At 36.7% G+C, this 18,081-nt stretch overlaps 1 protein-coding gene across 3 annotated transcripts in view; it reads right to left on the bottom strand.

Moving 5' to 3' along the window:
* The window catches only part of lingo3a (leucine rich repeat and Ig domain containing 3a), a 73,951-nt gene extending 58,712 nt beyond the window's left edge, over nucleotides 1–15,239 (bottom strand). The window contains exons 1-3 of one of the 3 annotated variants that reach the window (XM_055217251.2): nucleotides 15,196–15,239; nucleotides 15,013–15,095; nucleotides 14,812–14,925 (exon numbers count right to left, since the gene is read on the bottom strand). The gene's annotated coding sequence lies outside the window, so the exon portion shown is untranslated. The remainder of the gene's footprint in view (nucleotides 1–14,811; nucleotides 14,926–15,012; nucleotides 15,096–15,195) is intronic. The other 2 variants (XM_055217249.2, XM_055217250.2) reach the window with 2 other exon arrangements.
* Between the last annotated feature and the right edge of the window lie 2,842 nt (nucleotides 15,240–18,081).

Genomic DNA, 18,081 nt, shown 5'->3' with positions numbered 1-18,081 from the left:
TTATGAGGTCATTTCCATGTAATAAGCGCGATATGTACAGGCAGCCAGTTGTTATCACAAAACCTCCACTTTGCGTCAGGTCCTGATCACACTGTTGGGCCTTATTTCTGCGATAACGACCAGCTGCCTATACCCCTTACTTAAAATCTATACACTTTCTATATAAATATATGCTGTGAGTTTTATGAATTGCATTAGATTAATTTTATAACTCTGCATCCTTTTTGTAATCTCATTTTATATGAATATAGTAGCAACTCTCAAGTTTTAAAAGCGCTCAACCCTGATAGTTAAAAAACGTCTCGTCCTCTCAAAGTCTCTCAAAAATGTTCTTTATTTAAATTTACCTCAAGGCAAGCTGGTCACTGAAAACTGCAAAGAATGCACTTGACACACATTCCCTAGCCTGGCGGGAGGGGTCAATGATGTCCACAAAGCCACGTGTAAATGTCTTTTTTTCCACCCCGCAAGACTGCAACATTCTTATTGACCAAAAACAAAAAGGGTATGCGGACCACCCTACTTAAAGTGGGTGTGTGGATTACCATATATATCGATTTTTTTTTTGACAGGAGAAACATGGATGTTGATTTATAATTTTATGGAGCAAACAGACCACATGGCTGGAGCTCTTGAATTTCGTAAACAGGAAAGCTAAGCCATGTTGTCACGTAAACATGCTAGCACGTTCTTTAGTGGTAACACGATATGAAACGAGAAAACAAGCCTTGACATCTCTTAAATAATGCTGTGAGGTGGAAATAAGCTGAGGTTGCAGATAAAGGCGGTGTGGAGAATCAGTCATGCGCACATTCACTGATAAAGCCGAACATCAGCAGAAGATAAAATGCTCTTGGAGAGCCAACTGCGGCAAAATACACAGATCATCCGTTTAAAATAGGCGAAGCAAAGCAGACACTTGACACTGCTTTGGAGTGCGAAGTTAAGAGGCTTTTCGAATTGCATGAAAAATGTTATTCTCGGCTAGCACGCTGCGTCATTGTCCCATAGAGCAAATTTATATAAAGAGCAAATCAACTTTTCTTTGTTCTTCAAGATGGTGATTTGTATTCAGTTAGGTTAACCAGGATTATCATGTTACTGTAGCAAATGCTAACAGTAGTCACCATTTAAGTTAGCATCTAGCTAGTCTAGTTGTGCTTTAGGTTAGCAAAGCTTGTTCAACTTTTCTGTACAACATACATCAACCGGTTTGCAAATAAACTTCGGATGGTACGTAGTCGTGCCGTCAAAGAATAGCATCTAGCTAACTTAATAGCAAATGTTTGGTAATGCTACATTGTTGTGGATCATGAACTGACTGAAAGCTATTCTTAAACCTATTTTGCATGAAGTGAGCCAAACCAATGCTGCTCGTACTTCATACCTTGAATGTTCAAATAAAAGAGAGTGAGCGCATAAAAATAAGGGCGCTCCACTTGACACGTTTTACTGTCTGTTTAATAGGTCGTTTCCAGCTGACAGCAGCCTGGCACGTGGAGACAAATGACAATTCGGTTCCACGGATGTGCAAAACATCAAAGTCATAACGGCTAACATAGCTGACGTTCAGCGTGACGCTGGGCTCCACGACTTCTAACAGCACTTCATTACAGGCATACACATCATGTGCTCCCACGGCATTATGAAATGTTATCTCTTTGCAGTCAAGATGAATTATTCCCTTATTCATACCAAAAAGAAAACCCAGTGCCACCCCACTGCATAGACAAAACTTCAAGATTCAGACACGATTCAGCTCATGCATTTCTGCAAAAACACCAAAGAATATATTATGCCCAATATCTGACCTACGGTACATGCCAAGTTATTAAAATAACTGGTGCTGCTATGACATTTAAAATTTTACACTCTACAGACATCATCTCCGTGTGCCACAAAAAGGGTGACTGCAATGATATCGGTAGAGTTTGATGTTTTTAATGTTTCTATACAACACAATACACACAAATACACACTACACACACAAAAAAAATCAACTACATTAGTTGATTTTTTAAAATAATTTTAACAATAATCAACAAATATTAAAATAATCATAAATCAACTATATTTGTTGATTATTTATAGTTAAATAATTACATTTTCAATATTTTACTCAACTGCATTATTTGATTAGTTATTAAAAAGGTCATATTATAAGAGTTTAAGATGTAAAATAAGTCTTTTGTGTCCCCAGAGTGCATATGTGAGTTTTAAGCTCAAATACCATATAAATAATTTATTATAACATGTTAAGGAACAGGCCGACATTTTGGGAATTAAGCTTATTCACCGTATCCCCCAGAGTTAGATAAGTCCATACATACCTTTCTCATTTCCGTGCGTGCTGTAACTCTGTCTGACGCAGCCCCCGCTAGCTTAGCTTAGCACAAAGACTGAAAGTGAATGGCTTCAGCTAGAATACTGCTCCCAATAAGTGACAAAATAACGCGAACATTTTTCTATTTATATGTTGTGATTTGTATAGTCACACCGTGTACAAATAACAAAGTCATATGAGACACAGCCATCTTTTAACAGTATACATACTGGGAACTATATTCTCTGAAGACGAACATATACTTAAAATATACGAGAAGCCCCTTGGTGAGGAGCAGAGAGTTCGGTCAGAGTTGTGCAAATCACTCCGCCCAAGTAGCAGTGCTTCGCCTTCTGAGAATATAGTTCCAAGTATGTATACGGTTAAAAGAGGGCTGTGTCTCATATGACCTCGTTATTTGTCCACGCAGTGACTATACAAATCACAACACATAAATAGGAAAATGTTGGCGTTATTTTGTCACTTATTGGGAGCAGTATGCTAGCAGGAGCCATTCACTTCCAGTCTTTGTGCTAAGCTAAGCTAACGGGGACTGCGTCAGACAGAGTTACAGCACGCACTGAGATGAGAAAGGTATGTATGGACTTATATAACTCTGGGGATACGGTGAATAAGCTAAATTCCCAAAATGTGGCGTGTTCCTTTAAAATTGCCACTTTTTATGTGCGAGCAAAAGTTAGCCTTTTTAGGGTGTGTCCTTTTAAATGCAAATGAACTGATGAAATGCAATCACTGATTGCCATGATGGTGATTTGTTGAAATTGTCAACTTCTCTCTGCACTAAATGCAGTACCGTAGAGCTGTAATCGGGCTTTAAAAGTTAGGCCCGAAATGTCCGCAGCCCGACAGAATGCAGCCCGAACCCGAACGTACATTTAGATTGACAGCTTTTTAAAAGCCCGAACCCGTTTACAGCCCGACATTATTTAAATGTGCGCAAACACACAGCTTTTGTCAAGAATGAGAAATTACATTACATTTTAACATTATTTATTCATGACTAATAATCTACACGCCACTTGGAAGTTGAAACAAAGAAATAAAATAAGTCATCTGTAACATTGTAACATCTCATTCTAGATAGGCTTATGCAATACACTATAAATAGGCCAATAAAATGATTATTTCTTAACGAATTAAATTAAGATAATACATTCTGAATTAAGATGGGTATTTGGCAATAACGAAATTAAGAGAAAGGCTCCGCGGGATTTGCGTCGGCACTTCTCTCCATTACTGCCAACATTAGTCTATATCCTCTGTCTAAATTATGTATTTAAGACTCGATTCATATTTAGTTATACATTGAAAAACCTACTCACCAAGATTAGGCTACATGTTTTTGATGAGGAAAATCATTAAATCCACTGTAAATGAATTCAGCGCGGTCCTGCGCTAACTTGACCGCTTATTTACCTCACAAAGCCGGAGTGCAAGCCTGAGCCCGGCCCGAGCCCGTGTAAAATGTTAGAAATGAAGCCCAAACTTCAGCTCTACAGTACCGTGGTGGGATAGTGCTGATTAAGGGGTAGCATTATTGTAATTAGACTCACTACATACGTCACAAAAAAGGCAAAATCTGATTGACCTAATTTTTCAAAAATTTGCAGCGAATGGTCAATGGCGGCTCATGACTGCTCATCCGAGGATGCGCTAATTCAAAATAAGTGTTCGGATTGTCACGTGTGTGGTTACCTTTTCCAAAATATGTGTCCTGTGTGTCGAGAGAGCCTGTGTGCATCACGTGTTTTGTTAAAATAAGTGCCTGCTGCACACATGTCAAAACCGTTTATGATAAAAGAAACGCTCACGTTCCCAAAATACACGCTAGACACTTCCTTAAAGGAATAGTCTACTCATTTTCAATATTAAAATATGTTATTACCTTAACTAAGAATTGTTGATACATCCCTCTATCATCTGTGTGCGTGCACGTAAGCTCTGGAGCGCTCTGCGTCGCTTCTATAGCATTTAGCTTAGACACATTGATTCAATGGTACGATTTAGAGATAAATTTTGAAGTGACCAAACAAATCAACGTTTTTCCTATTTAAGATGATTAGTTATACGAGCAAGTTTGGTGGTACAAAATAAAACGTAGCGCTTTTCTAAGCGGATTTAAAAAAGGAACTATATTTTATGGCTTAATAGCACGTTTGGGAGTACTTCGACTCGGCGCAGTAACACCCTCCCTCTCCCATTATGAGAGTGAGAAGGGGAGCGGACTTTTCAGGCGAATCCAGGTACTCCCAAAAGTGCTATTACGCCATAAAATATAGTTCCTCTTTTAAATCCGCTTAGAAAAGTGCTACGTTTTATTTTGTACCACCAAACTTGCTCGGATAACTACTCGTCTTAAATAGGAAAAACGTTGATGTGTTTGGTCACTTCTAACTTTATCTCTAAATGGTACAATTGAATGAATGGGGCTTAGCTAAATGCTATCGAAGCGTCGCAGCGCTTCAGCGCTTACGTGCACGCACACAGATGATAGAGGGATGTATCAACAATTCTTAGTTAAGGTAATAACATATTTTAATATTGAAAATGAGTAGACTATTCCTTTAACAGTAAACTCTGATTACGCATGAGATTATGCGAATATCTGGCAAACGCAAGCGTCTCTTTTATCATAAACTCTTGGACTCTTAAACACTTAAACACTTAAACATGTCAGATATTCATGCTATGACCACTTTAAATAATCATCAAATATTATAAGAATAAATAAACTACATTAACTATACATTGTAAAATCAACAAATACTAAAATTATTTGAAACTAAAAAAAGTTATTAAATATTCAACAAATATTAAAATAAAAATAAATAATTAACAAAATTAGTTGATTATTTATGATTACATTTATAATTTCTTAAGCTGCACCCGAAAACACCTACTTCTATATCCACCTTATTTTCGAACGTGTAAGTAAGTGATGTGACGCATTTCCCTTTTTGTTCAAGACTTTCGTTTCAACAGCAGGCCGGTAAAACACAGTGTCGTGGGAGCATGCATAAAACATGATTTGAACAGTTATGGTAAATATTTACTACACCTGCCACGGATAACCCAGTCGGAGGATGAAATGAAAAAGTGGCCTGATACATCATATGAAGGTATATTTAATTATTTTGTGTTGTTGCTTGGGGGTGACGGGTCTTCATTGCATTACGGGTCTATAAAAGCAGAGAGGCATACCAGTATTTTTACAATGAGAAAGTCAGTCGAGTGTTTGTACATGGAATAGACCAAGAGTTCGTTTCTTTAACCTTTTCAGGCGATGGTTTAAAATGTCAAAACTGAGTTTTTTTAAACAGCAATTTTTAATTGACTTTTTTGATCTTTTATAATGACACATCAAGCTTCATGCGGTCCGGTCAGTCAGCAGCATCTTTCTCATTCAACACATTGCAAGTTATTTGATCAAACCATAATAAACATATTAAACTATTACATTTATTCAGTATTGTTTTTGTTCACTCTAAAAATGGCTGGGTTATAATAACCCAGCAGTTGGGTTAAAACAACCCAGCATTGGGTCAATTTAAATCTGTGTTCCGTACAATATTTAACCATTATGGGTCATAAATAACCCAGCCATTCAGTGTTTTATGAAAAATATTATTATAAATCGCTTCTTACGCACTACATCTGAGCTTATGAAATTTTTTGCTTATTTTAAAATGATTTGCTTTTTCATTTTAAACATAACAAAAAGTACGCACAAACACATTAAGAGCTATTATAAACATTAACTAATAAGCAGTTTATGTCATACATATTTTGTACTTGTACTGAATAAATAAAGCAGCTAAATTGGCATATTTTTTATAGCATAATATTAGTTATTAATGAATAATAAATTTATTTATTGTTCACTGGCAGTTTCTAACAAAAGGTTTCACTGGATGGATGTGTGGACAAATCATGGGTGCACGTGCACCACATACACATACAGCTCTTGTTCGTGGATTATGGCCAAAACAAATGTTTTGTAGAGATTTACTGCATTTGTACCAGCAATTTAGTTATTTCATAATAAACATTAACAAGCCAGCCAAAACGGCACACTCGTGTCCCTCGCAATACGACTAGCATACACTTTAGTGGCTCTCTGGAATTTTACACGAAAAAAGCTCAAAGATGCCATATTTACGTCAAAAATAAGGTGGGTAGTAGGTGAAAAGCAGCAGGCGAGGCGAGTAGTATGTCCGAATTTACAGTATTCAAACTGTAGGAAAAAATACCTGGGCAGGGCTCCAGACTAACTTTATTCACTAGGACCACAGTGGCCCCCAACTGAAAATTTTAGGGGTGCAACCAGAAAATTTCGGGGCACACACTGTAAATCAACATGCTATCCAGATTCAAATTTCTACTAATTTCCACTGTATTACTAATAAATACTTTAATGATAGATACAGAAAGTACAATGTGCTGTTTCAAATTCAGTGTCACATCACAAAAAAAGGGTCAAATTTATTGGTCGCACATGTGCGACTGAATGTAAAATTCAGTGGCACACTCTCAAATTTGGTGGCAGTCTGGAGCCCTGCTGGATGACCTACTACTTCTGGCAAGATTTTCATTTGATGGACACATTACTATCCCGTGAGCCCCCGGGAGAGGATACTTATTCATTGAAGAAGGAGAGGCCTAGTCATTTTCAAAAATGTGGTGGATGTAATACATACTATACTATATTCATACTATATAGAACCTACTTTTAATGGTCGATGAGTAGGTGCTTGAATTTGTGTTTTTCACAGCAATGCATTTTGGGATTCCCTTCATGCCATATAGTATACACGATGCTGCCTGACTAAACTCGGCTAAAACAAGGTATCTTGCGATATAAATAATAAATTCCCATAAGAGCAGCTGATGTACTGCATGACATTAAAGTTCATCTGTAAATATCACAAACTAATGGTTCTCATCACAGTAGGCAGTGTGTGGTCGAAGAAATGCTATTTTCAGGCCTTGAGGAGGTACTTAACTGAGAAAAAAATCTATTGTGAACAGCAGCGACAGCCGGGAATTGACACCTTCGCTCTGGTCCAATAAGCAGTTAAGTCCATGCCCTCTCTAAACCCACTGCATTAATGCCTTTATATATCAGCAACTGACTCTAAAGACAGCACACTAGCAGTAAGAGAAATGTGAGCAGTCATTGGTTTCTGTGTATGTGTGTGTGTATGTGTGTGTGCGTGTGTATGGGTGGGGGGGACTCCCTGCAGTCGGCTGCGTCTGTCTTTGTTTGTATTTTTGGTTTGGCCAGTGTTTACCTCTGGGAATGTAATGAGCAATTCAGAACACAGCCAAACATTCTGCCTCGCAGTACATGCCAGTGTAACGCTGGGAGCATCGCCAGAAAACCAAGCTACTGCTAATACCCAATCCAGACTACGATAGGCTCCTACTGGCCAAAAGCACCATGTGTTTTCACAAGGGCTGCAGTCTGCTTTACAACTGCCTCATATTCGGCTTGCAAGCTTTTAGGGTGATAGAATAACAACAAGGTCATATTTCTAAACAATATACAGGAACTGGAAGACATTTAAACAAGAAATGAACAAAATAACCGGATGATTGTGTTTTAGGTGCATGTGCATGTTTGTTGTGTTGCCTCTTTTCAGTGCTATGGTTTTACCACAAATGCGACATACCGACTCGTTCACGTTTAATGGTTCACCTCGGTCATTAGGTTTAAATCCGAAGTACTCCCACATTGCAGCTGTAGCGTTTGGTTTTGAAACTTGGCTGTTTACACTTGGTATTAAGATGTGTTTTTATCGATCGGATCACAAGTGGACGAGAGAGACATATCACGTTTACACCTGGTATTTAAATCCGTCTCTTTTGTCCACTTTCGACCGCTTCTGTCCTGAATACTGTGAGGGGGTGGTCTGTTGAGACGGAGGGCGAGTCTCTCTGCTGTCATTTAAGTTATGATGAGTTTATGGACGCGAACTAATATTATGTCAGAGTCCACTGCTTGTTTTGTAAGTAAACATGCTGCACAGTGTTTTTTACACGTATATGTTAGAGCTTGCTCTGAGTTTTCAGTGCAATTGATGAAATAGTATCGCGCAACTTTCAAACGCTTGCAAAATGAAACTGCGGAGATTAGCCGCTTTAGTTTTATTAATGAAAGGCTAAAAATAGCGCTGTTCACCGTATGTTCGCGCCAGAAGTCAGAAAAGACATAAAACATTGTGTTCAGTACCTGGGCAAAGGCGGTCGCGTGTGGCTGTTCGAACACATTCAACCACATGTGCGTTTACACTACAAAAGCAATCCACAGAGACCATGCAACTGACAAATGACTGACAAGGTTTCACTCCTCATCACTCGTTGCACCGGAGTGGTCATCCAGTCTCTTTGGTAGAGAGAGAGAGACGAGGAAAACAAACAAGCATGCAAATGTAAATTATCGTGTCCGAAAAAAATGATCAAGCATTTTATTTACCGTGCGATTATTTGATTTATCGTATATCGCGACAGCCCTTTCTAAACCTGTATAAATTTCTTTTTTCTGATGAACACAAAAAAAAGATATTTTGAGAAATGATAGTAAACTAAACACACAGCATATAGTGACCATCGACATTGAGAATGAGTAAATGATGACAGAATTTTCATTTTAAAGTGAACTATCCCTTAAAAACCCATTAATCGCAGATTGCCGTTTTATGGCTTTTGTCGCTATCTGTATAGTTTTAACAGCATATATACACACTGTAAAAAGTAAAAGTTGGATCAACATAAATTACTTCCATTGGTAACGCCTAAAAATTTGAAGTTTGTTTTAACTTTAAGTTTAAAATGTTTAAATATTTTAAGTGTTACCAATTGAAGTAAGTTTTTTCTATGTATAGCAGCTTTCACTTTTTATAGTGCGGTATATTCACAGCAGGCTTGTGCACAATTCAGAATTGAATTGAGAATCCTTAATTCCAATTCAATTCTTGAATTTGAATGGAATTTGAATTGATGTCAAAAACAGGATCTAGAATAACAATTCGAATTTGAATTAAAGGAAGCAGAATTGCAATTTAATAGAAATTCAAAGAAATTCATATACATATTAAGCAGTAAGTGAAGTGTTAAAAATGAAGCTTTCAGTATATGTCAGATATGTTTGCATTACATATTCTATAAATTATATTCGTTTGAACTACTTGTACAGATTACATTAACAGGAAATGTTTTCCCAGCAGTTAATGTTAAAAACTCTAGTCACATAACAAATAATTAAGTTAGATTTTTTTGTAATTGTCATTTTGTGGAACACGATGGAATATGACTTCATTTCCCAGAATGCTTTACTTTAACCAAGTATTTAAAATGGTTGACAAACAGTTTTCCAAAGTAACTTTCCTAACACTGAATGTATGTGAGATTCTTTCTGTTGTGTGACTGTGGAATTTCTTTGAATTGCCATGAATTTAATTCCACTTCCTGTCATTCGAATTCAAATTCCAATTCAACTTCCTGTAGGGCGGAGTCAATTCAATTAAAATTCCAATTCATGAATTGAATTGAGGCCAATTCCAAAATTCTGAATTGTGCACAAGCCCGATTCACAGACACTTTAAAGGGATAGTTCACCCAAATTTGAAAATTGCCATTATTTACTCACCCTTATGTTGTTAAAAACCTGTATACATTTCTTAACCAGAAGCTCCATTGACATCCATAGTAAGACAAAAGAATACTACAGAAGTCAATGGGGCTTCTGATTGGTTTGGTTATAAACATTCCTCAAAATATCTTCATTTTGTCTTCATCAGAACAAAGAAATGTATACAGGTTTGTTACAACATGAGAGTGAGTAAATTATGAACATTTAAAGCAACACTATGTAGTTTCCATGTAAAAATGACTTACAGCTCCCCCGTGTGGTTGAAAAGCGCAACAGTGCCGGGTATCAAACACTCTTCTGCAGGCAGGGGGAGGGGCGGGGCTGTGTTTCCTACCCTCCACCGCCACTTTCAGAGTGTGCTTGTAGCAGCTAGGAGGTTGCTCAGGTTGCAGCAACAGTACAATTTGTCCAGTTAAAAGTTGTACTATCACTGAAATAATTTTAGAGACATTATTTAAAGGTAAAAAACTACATAGTGTTGCTTTAAATGTTTGGGTGAACTACTTTATCCCTTTAATAAAAAAATATGAAGAGTTTGGGTCCAAAACGCAATAAATCAATTTTGACTAATTTGGGTAAAAATGTGTTTTCTATACCAAGAAAGTGACAAGATGAAAATCACTATTTTCTGTTACAAACTTTCACATAGCATCTTTAGGTTATATAAACATAAAAAATTCAAATCCATAATTTGATTTTCAAAGATTTATTATAAAAACTGATTATTTTTTCAGCAAAATGCAATAAATCCATGATTTTTTAAAATGCTATATATCTATTGAATCAATATATAAATGTGCATTCATCTTTGCCATGTTATATTCATTTAGTTGACTAGTTGTATACACTGATTAAAAAAACTAAACATTAATGTCATTAATCAAAACACTTACTTTGTCATATTAAGAACACTGTCATTGCTGCTGTTATACATGGGACGTCGTCACTGAACTTTTTTGATAGCGATCAGCTGTAAAATGTTTTGGTCCTGCTCGATTTTCGTTGACTTCGCGTAAAATAATGAAAAGTTTTTCATAAGATCCCCTGTGGTCATTCAATGTGTTAGCATGACAGAACATAAAACCGAGAGTGCCTCTCGCGTAAATTATTCGCTTTTGATGGCTTACATTTTTTCCCCACCACAGGTTTATCAATGTCATGAAAATTATTATTTTGTTTTGTTTGTAAATCACAACGAAATAGAAAGTAGATGAGGAAAACTAGGATACCGTGTGTATTCAAAGTGTCGCCATTAATGTTTACAATGCGTGGAATGGTGCGCTGTGATGGAGGACTGCCATTTGTCATGGTTTGAAAAAAATGAGAAAAGATGACAGAATAACACGGCGGATATCGGATTTTGCGAAGAATTGACTGAAGAATTTACTTTTTAATACTGACCAGATACAAAACTGATTTGGGTGGTAACTTTTTTATAAATGCCGGTTATCGTGTTTTGGAACCAAACTCTTCAAATGTACTATAAAGTAATGCATTATAGAATTTAATTACCTCATTTTTTTTAAATGAGAATGCATTATGGTAATATTTTGAATGGCAAATGTGCAATTTATTCCCTTTAAATTTTGAGTTGAAATGTGGATCTGCTATCATAAGATTCTCTCCTGAACATGCTCTTGGTCCAGTGTGATAACACATTTTATTAAATGGTCCCATGGGTAGGAGCAATAGGAGCTAAGTGCACTCTCTATTAAAACGCACCGCATGTACCTCGACTGTTCTTTTGAGCTACGCTCTCTAAAGTACACATCTGAAAAAGAACCAAGTCTCTTAATCACAGTCTCAGGGCACCATGAGTGGTGTCACATTGGTTTAAATGAAGACACACTGTGTAATATTTACAGAGCTGCTAGACGCTCTCAGGGCAGTGCTGAAAAATTGCTTGGCGAAAGGAAATGTTACGAAAGAGTCCTCGTTTCTGGCCTTTTGTTTTTTGGTGCCACGATTGAATGAGTCAGCATTGATGTCATAAAATTTGGAAAAAGTTCAAAGATGAAATCCATTGAGTTGCCGGCAGAAACGCTTTTAGGGGAAGTAAACAGGGTCGAACTCTTTATATAAAGCTCAATTATACAGAGTTCCAGTCTGGGTAGATTTTACAATTTACAGTCACAAATAAATCAATGCTCTTAGTGTGGAAAACCAGGGGAATAAGACGCATTGAACAGGAAAACTCAGACATGAGATAAGTTGTTTTGCCAACCAATGCCGCAAAAAAAAAGATTCTACCTTGCAAGCAGATTTCATAACAGATGTGAATGAAACTTGGCCATGATGTCACACTGAGACGACGAGTAAACCAGGAAATTATTGGACCTTACGATCAAATCCATCAAAACTGGCACTGTGAAATATCCCGTGCTCGAGTCAATAGCAAACACATTTATTTGACTGTCGGAGCCCAACGGGAACGTACACGAGATGGAAAGGTTTTGAAAAAGGGGCTAAGCAATTTCCTTTGATTCCGTCCTTCATAATACGCCAACCGTCGGCGAGCAATCTCCCAATGTTTACTTACGGAACGACGGGATGATACACAATTGCGGACGGCGCCGAAACCAATTAGAGGGAAGAATTGCTGTGAAAGTGTAATATCATCTTATAAAGAATGAGACGCTACAGCCTGCCCGAGAATAGCAATAGGTGTATTGTTCTCCATAAACTCATATCGCCATGGGCTTTGGACACACTACATCTGAAAAGCTCACAGACAAAAAAAGCAAGATGTTCAAGCACAGTACTTCTGGGAAAATGAGATATTTCAAATCCAATTTCCTATTCAGGATGAAAAACAATGGGCTTGCTTGCTCACACCAGCAGAAATATTAATGGATAAAGCATACAGATCCTCTGAAATGAAGATACACACCATTGATCCGTTTTATGTTACGCTTCAATGCAGTTTTTTATATCTAATGATACCAAGTTAAACAGAATGGAGGTCATTGCAGAGCCTACCCGCAAACAACTTAAATACCCCATAATGCAAACAGTATGAGTCACTTACATAGTCGTTTTTTACTGATTTAATTAACAGAGACCCCTCATATTCAGAATGAGCGCTCGTAAACATCGCATTGAAAGCTAGAACATTTGTGTGTTTTTGTGGGGTTTTATGCAGATGGAAAGGGGAAGTTGTGATTCTAATGCGGCTATTTACGTGGACTGAAGAGGCCACACAAAAGCCTCCCACGCTGTATGCAGATCGAGACGGTGAAGAGTCTGCCGTGGGAGGCTTAATGGCGTGAGCATGCTCTGAAGATAACGTTTAAAGGGCATGTATCATTCTACACCACTTTCTATCGTTTAGACATGCAAAATATTCAGAGTACTTATACAGAATTACAAAATGTTTAGTTCCAGTCCTTGATTCTGATTGGTCAATAGTTGTGTTTAATTTACAATAAAACACAACTATGATCATTGCACCGACTCAACGATTCTTCGCATCAATGCACAGCACCCATAGCAACGCAAACATGTGAAACATTAGGTCCATCCAGAATAGCATACTTATCGTGCATTATTCAATGGCATTGTTGTAGTACAAATTGTGTAGGTAGTGTGTGTAGATGCACTCATTCGACCAAATAATTAAAGTGTGCAACGCTGGACACTTTATGCACTCAATGGTTGCAGTTTTGCTTGCGTGACAAAAGGGGCTAAATGTGGTGAAGCTCCTTAAGCTATGTTGTTTTTTTGCTTGTTATGTAAATAAACTACGTTTAAAGAACTTTGTTGTTATTTATTCTTAGAGGAGTTTACCGGAAGTTACGTGCGGACCACGACAGCCGCTTGTTTATGTTATTACTGCTGAAACCGTCTATAGGCATAGATGAATAAGAGTTCTGTACATGGTAATGACATATCATGACGCGTTTGTTTCCTCATATTTATGTAAACCTCGTACATGCAAAGACTGCTGGAAAACAGGCCACTAACAACATAACACAGACTGTGATATACAGTGACAGTCAACATGTACGCCCCAACATGTTTACTAATGTGAGCTACTGGCATGAGCATCAGAGAACAGAGCAGAGCCAATCAGAGCAGAGCTCAACATTATTATTCATGACCCTTCCGAATAGGGCAAAATAGACCATTTCATTCAAAGGACAAATCCTAGGGTTGTAAATGGACATGAAAAAAATGTAAAAACGTTAATAAAGTTACATACCTTCTATGTAAAATCAAAGAACAATTTAACATATTATTTCAAGTAGGGATGCACCGATAGGATTTTTTGGGCCGATACCGGTACCGATTTAAACAGACAACTTCTGGCCGATACCGATGCCGATACCGATATTAAACACTTGTATACAATACTATACAGTTGGTCTATTAGCTAGTTCATTTCTGCATCAAATTATTTTTACTAAACATGGATTGGATCTAATTAACATTCAACTGACCAACATAATAACAGAGTCACAAATTAAGCAAAAACAAATATAGTAAGACAGCATGACAACCTTCAAAGGTTCAGCATTTATTTGATAAACAACATCAACTCATTTTTTAAATATATTGGATTTCTTTATTCAGTTAATTAATAAACATTGGTTATCGGCCTTTCTCGTGCTATTGCCGATATGCCGATGGTTTCAAATTCATCAAAAATCGGCCGATAAATATCGGCGGCCGATACATCGGTGCATCACTAATTTCAAGGCATTCTTTGGCACCTTTAAAACCCCTACAGACAGTCACAAATATAACCAGGGTCATTTGTAAAGTCTTTCTCTCCAGCCTACACGGTTTGTTTGATTTTCTTTGTTATTTCGTTTACCTTTAACTCGTGTGCTCATCCCTTCATCCCCAAGTGGTGCTGAGGAGGGAATCCAGCCCACGGCACTTACATAAGGCAGTCGATTCAGCCTGGACACTGCGATTCATAAATACACTGTGACAAACCAAAAACAGTGCATTTATTTTCAAAGCTATCAATCAGGGTGGTTAAGAGTGTACAAAATTTCAGTGCATATTTTACCTGGCATCAACAACACACAACCAGACAAAAGCGTTAGCCTTAGCACGTGCTTCTCTTGTCAGCCGAGCCCCCTGACCTTTTAACTTTAAAACAAACGAAAAAAAAATGTTTTAACCAGTGGCATTTTACAAAGTTATTGTTATTATTACCTGTAACTGGACTTTCATCTGGTAATTTTCTTACATAAAATGTTTTGCTTGAGTTCTCAGTTTTCGGATCCGTTGTGTAACGTTAATGGTGGTCACGTGACATGCAGATTAAACAAATTAATATATCTTTTTTTGTTAGTAAGTGATTTATTTTTTATTATTATTATTATTGTTTATTATAATACACTCAAATAATAAAATGTAAATTCATTTTAATTTATTGTTTTCGCCAAATTAAGAAACCCTTGCAGTACCCTCGCAAACCACAAGGGGTGGTAAATCCTACATTATCCATATCAGGATAGTACATTGAAAGAGTTAAAGACTCAGAAAACACCAATATTATTGATATTTATCACAAAAATAGGGCGATAAAACTACCTTAGTGGCTCAAGATCATTGGAATTAAAGACAGAAATAGATCTGTTTTGAAAATCTGAATTAAAAATCACTGTATTTGCACACTGCCCTCAATCAAAGGATACAAAATACTGTTTAAATAAAAAATATTAGAAAGACACAAAGCTAGAAGCCAATTCAAATTCCTCATCTAAATGTAAATCAGACTGTTCCAAGTAATTATGGAAGTTATATAAATATCATGGTTACCCATGGGTCAGTATAGAGCCAAGAGTGACTTCAAGCCAAAAGCTCATGTTAGCAGGACCTGTAAATTGGGTTCTAAAGCAAATTTGAACTTATCATCCATAAGGGATAAAGATACTCCTAATTAAAGAATGAAAAAATCTCTAAATGTGTTGGAAATGCACTTAGGGATCTCGCAACGCCTCTATTAATTTTTCAAAACATTCTCAGCATGAACGAAATGAGGTTGAGGAAAAATACGATCCCATTACACAGGAACTGCTAGAGGGTGTACTCAAACACCACTATATTAGAGGTTTCAGTACTAAAAATGACCTTATCTAAAATAGGTTTTATCGTATTAAACTTTAACTACTATTTCATGAGTAGAATATCCAGTTCAACTTTTTGAACTTCTCAACTTGGTTATGAAACTGACATTGCATATGAAATCAATTTTTATGCTCTAATAAAGTGTGAGAAATATATTGAGACACGGTGGCCCATGACATGAACTCATAACCAAAACCAGACTGCAGCACTGATCAGTGGACTGCAGGCATTTGTGCATTCACTGTAAAATGTTGCTTTGGGCAAAAGTTGCAATTTCCTCTAAAATATGACAATGTTGTTCAGATGAAATGTGTTATGCAACAAAGAAACTTTTAAAGTCACCATGAAATTGAAATTAAAAACTTAATTTTTAATGGAATATATTGTAGCTTTTTTTAAATAAATGACTTCTAGGCACTTCATTACTTTTTTAATAATTCATGTGCCCTCAATATTCAAATAAAAAATGTTCATCTCTTTCCCTCCTTCAAAACAACTTCTCTTCACTTCCTGTAAGGAGCAATAGCGTGAGGGCGGGGCTATCCGAGACTTGTTTCTGTCGGTTTTGGCTAAATGGGATACAGCTAACGCCTAAATCTTGCAGATGTTGGATTTAGGGTTATGTTTAGGGGTAGGTTTAGGATAAAAACAGCATTTCTGGCTAGATGGGATACAGCTATGGCACAAATCCCTTGAAAATGTTTAGGGTTAGGTTTGGGGTAGAATTAAGATAAACAGCGCTCATCCAGTGAGATTTCACAAAATTTTGGTAATTGCTGTATCCCTTCTAGCCATAACCATTTCTGCCCGGGAACAACATGCAGCGAGCAACATGATAACTTTTCATGATACAATAATTTCTCTATGGACATAATCAATTCCCATCCTAAATTTTTTCTCATTTCAGGAGCCGTTTCAATTGGATATAAATCACAATATGGAAAAGACGACGGTTACTTAGATTTCATAGAGACTTGAGGTCTAAATGTTTGTAGTGAAATACTGAGCATTAAATTTTTTGCTTAAAGGTCACGTTCTTTCTGATCCCATTTTTTAAACCCTAGTTAGTGTGTGATGTTGCTGTAATAGCATAAATAATACCTGTAAAATGATAAAGCTCAAAGTTCACTGCCAGGCGATATATTTTCTTAAACAGAGTTCGCCTTTCAAAGCCTACAACGAACAGCCGGTTTGGACTACAGCCCTCTACTTCCTGCTTTAATGACATCACTAGACCAGTTTTTTGACTAAGCTCCGCCCATAGGAATGTGTCAGTCACCAGCTAAGTTAACGGCAAGCTAAGCTGAATCACAACACTCTAAACAAACTACGCAATCGAGTGATTCTCGCGAAATTAGACCTATGAGGTGTCATGATTACTTTTTTTGATAAAAAAGTAAATGCTATTAAAATAAGCAGCATACAGTTACAAACATCTGTTCATGTACTATTTTGCACATGATTTCAAATGACATCATACAAACCAATTTTGTTGTTTGTTCCACATTTAAGGGGAAAATGTTCATTACCGCAACATGTCCATGACTGGATTTGGGTTCTTTGACATGGAAATATTTAAAATTAAAAAATCTAAATAAAAAAAACGCTTCAGTGCATGTTATACTATAAACATTTACAGTAAAGAAACATGTGGTGCTTGGTGATCATTGGTAAATGTAGAGACAATAATAAGGAATATAAATATGTCCAATACCAATTTTCTCATCCTCCGCAACAATTCTCAAACATTGTTTAAGCCTTCAATAAACTTACTTTTTTTTTTAATGTTGGAAGGGACATAATTGACTGTGACACTCAAGATGGCTACCAGGTAAGCGGTTCTTATTTTTTCTCTCCAGATAAAAGTTGAAATTTTGTTTGTCATAGTACCTAGACAACTTTTTAGTTCTCATTACCGAAACATGAGTTTTTAAATGCATATATAAGCAATATCATGTTGCGGTAATGATAATTTTTGATAATGATAAAATGTAAATAATTA

This window comes from Misgurnus anguillicaudatus, chromosome 23 (genome assembly GCF_027580225.2).
Source record: "Misgurnus anguillicaudatus chromosome 23, ASM2758022v2, whole genome shotgun sequence".
Taxonomy (NCBI): domain Eukaryota; kingdom Metazoa; phylum Chordata; class Actinopteri; order Cypriniformes; family Cobitidae; genus Misgurnus; species Misgurnus anguillicaudatus.
This window is presented reverse-complemented; position numbering and strand designations above follow the sequence as displayed.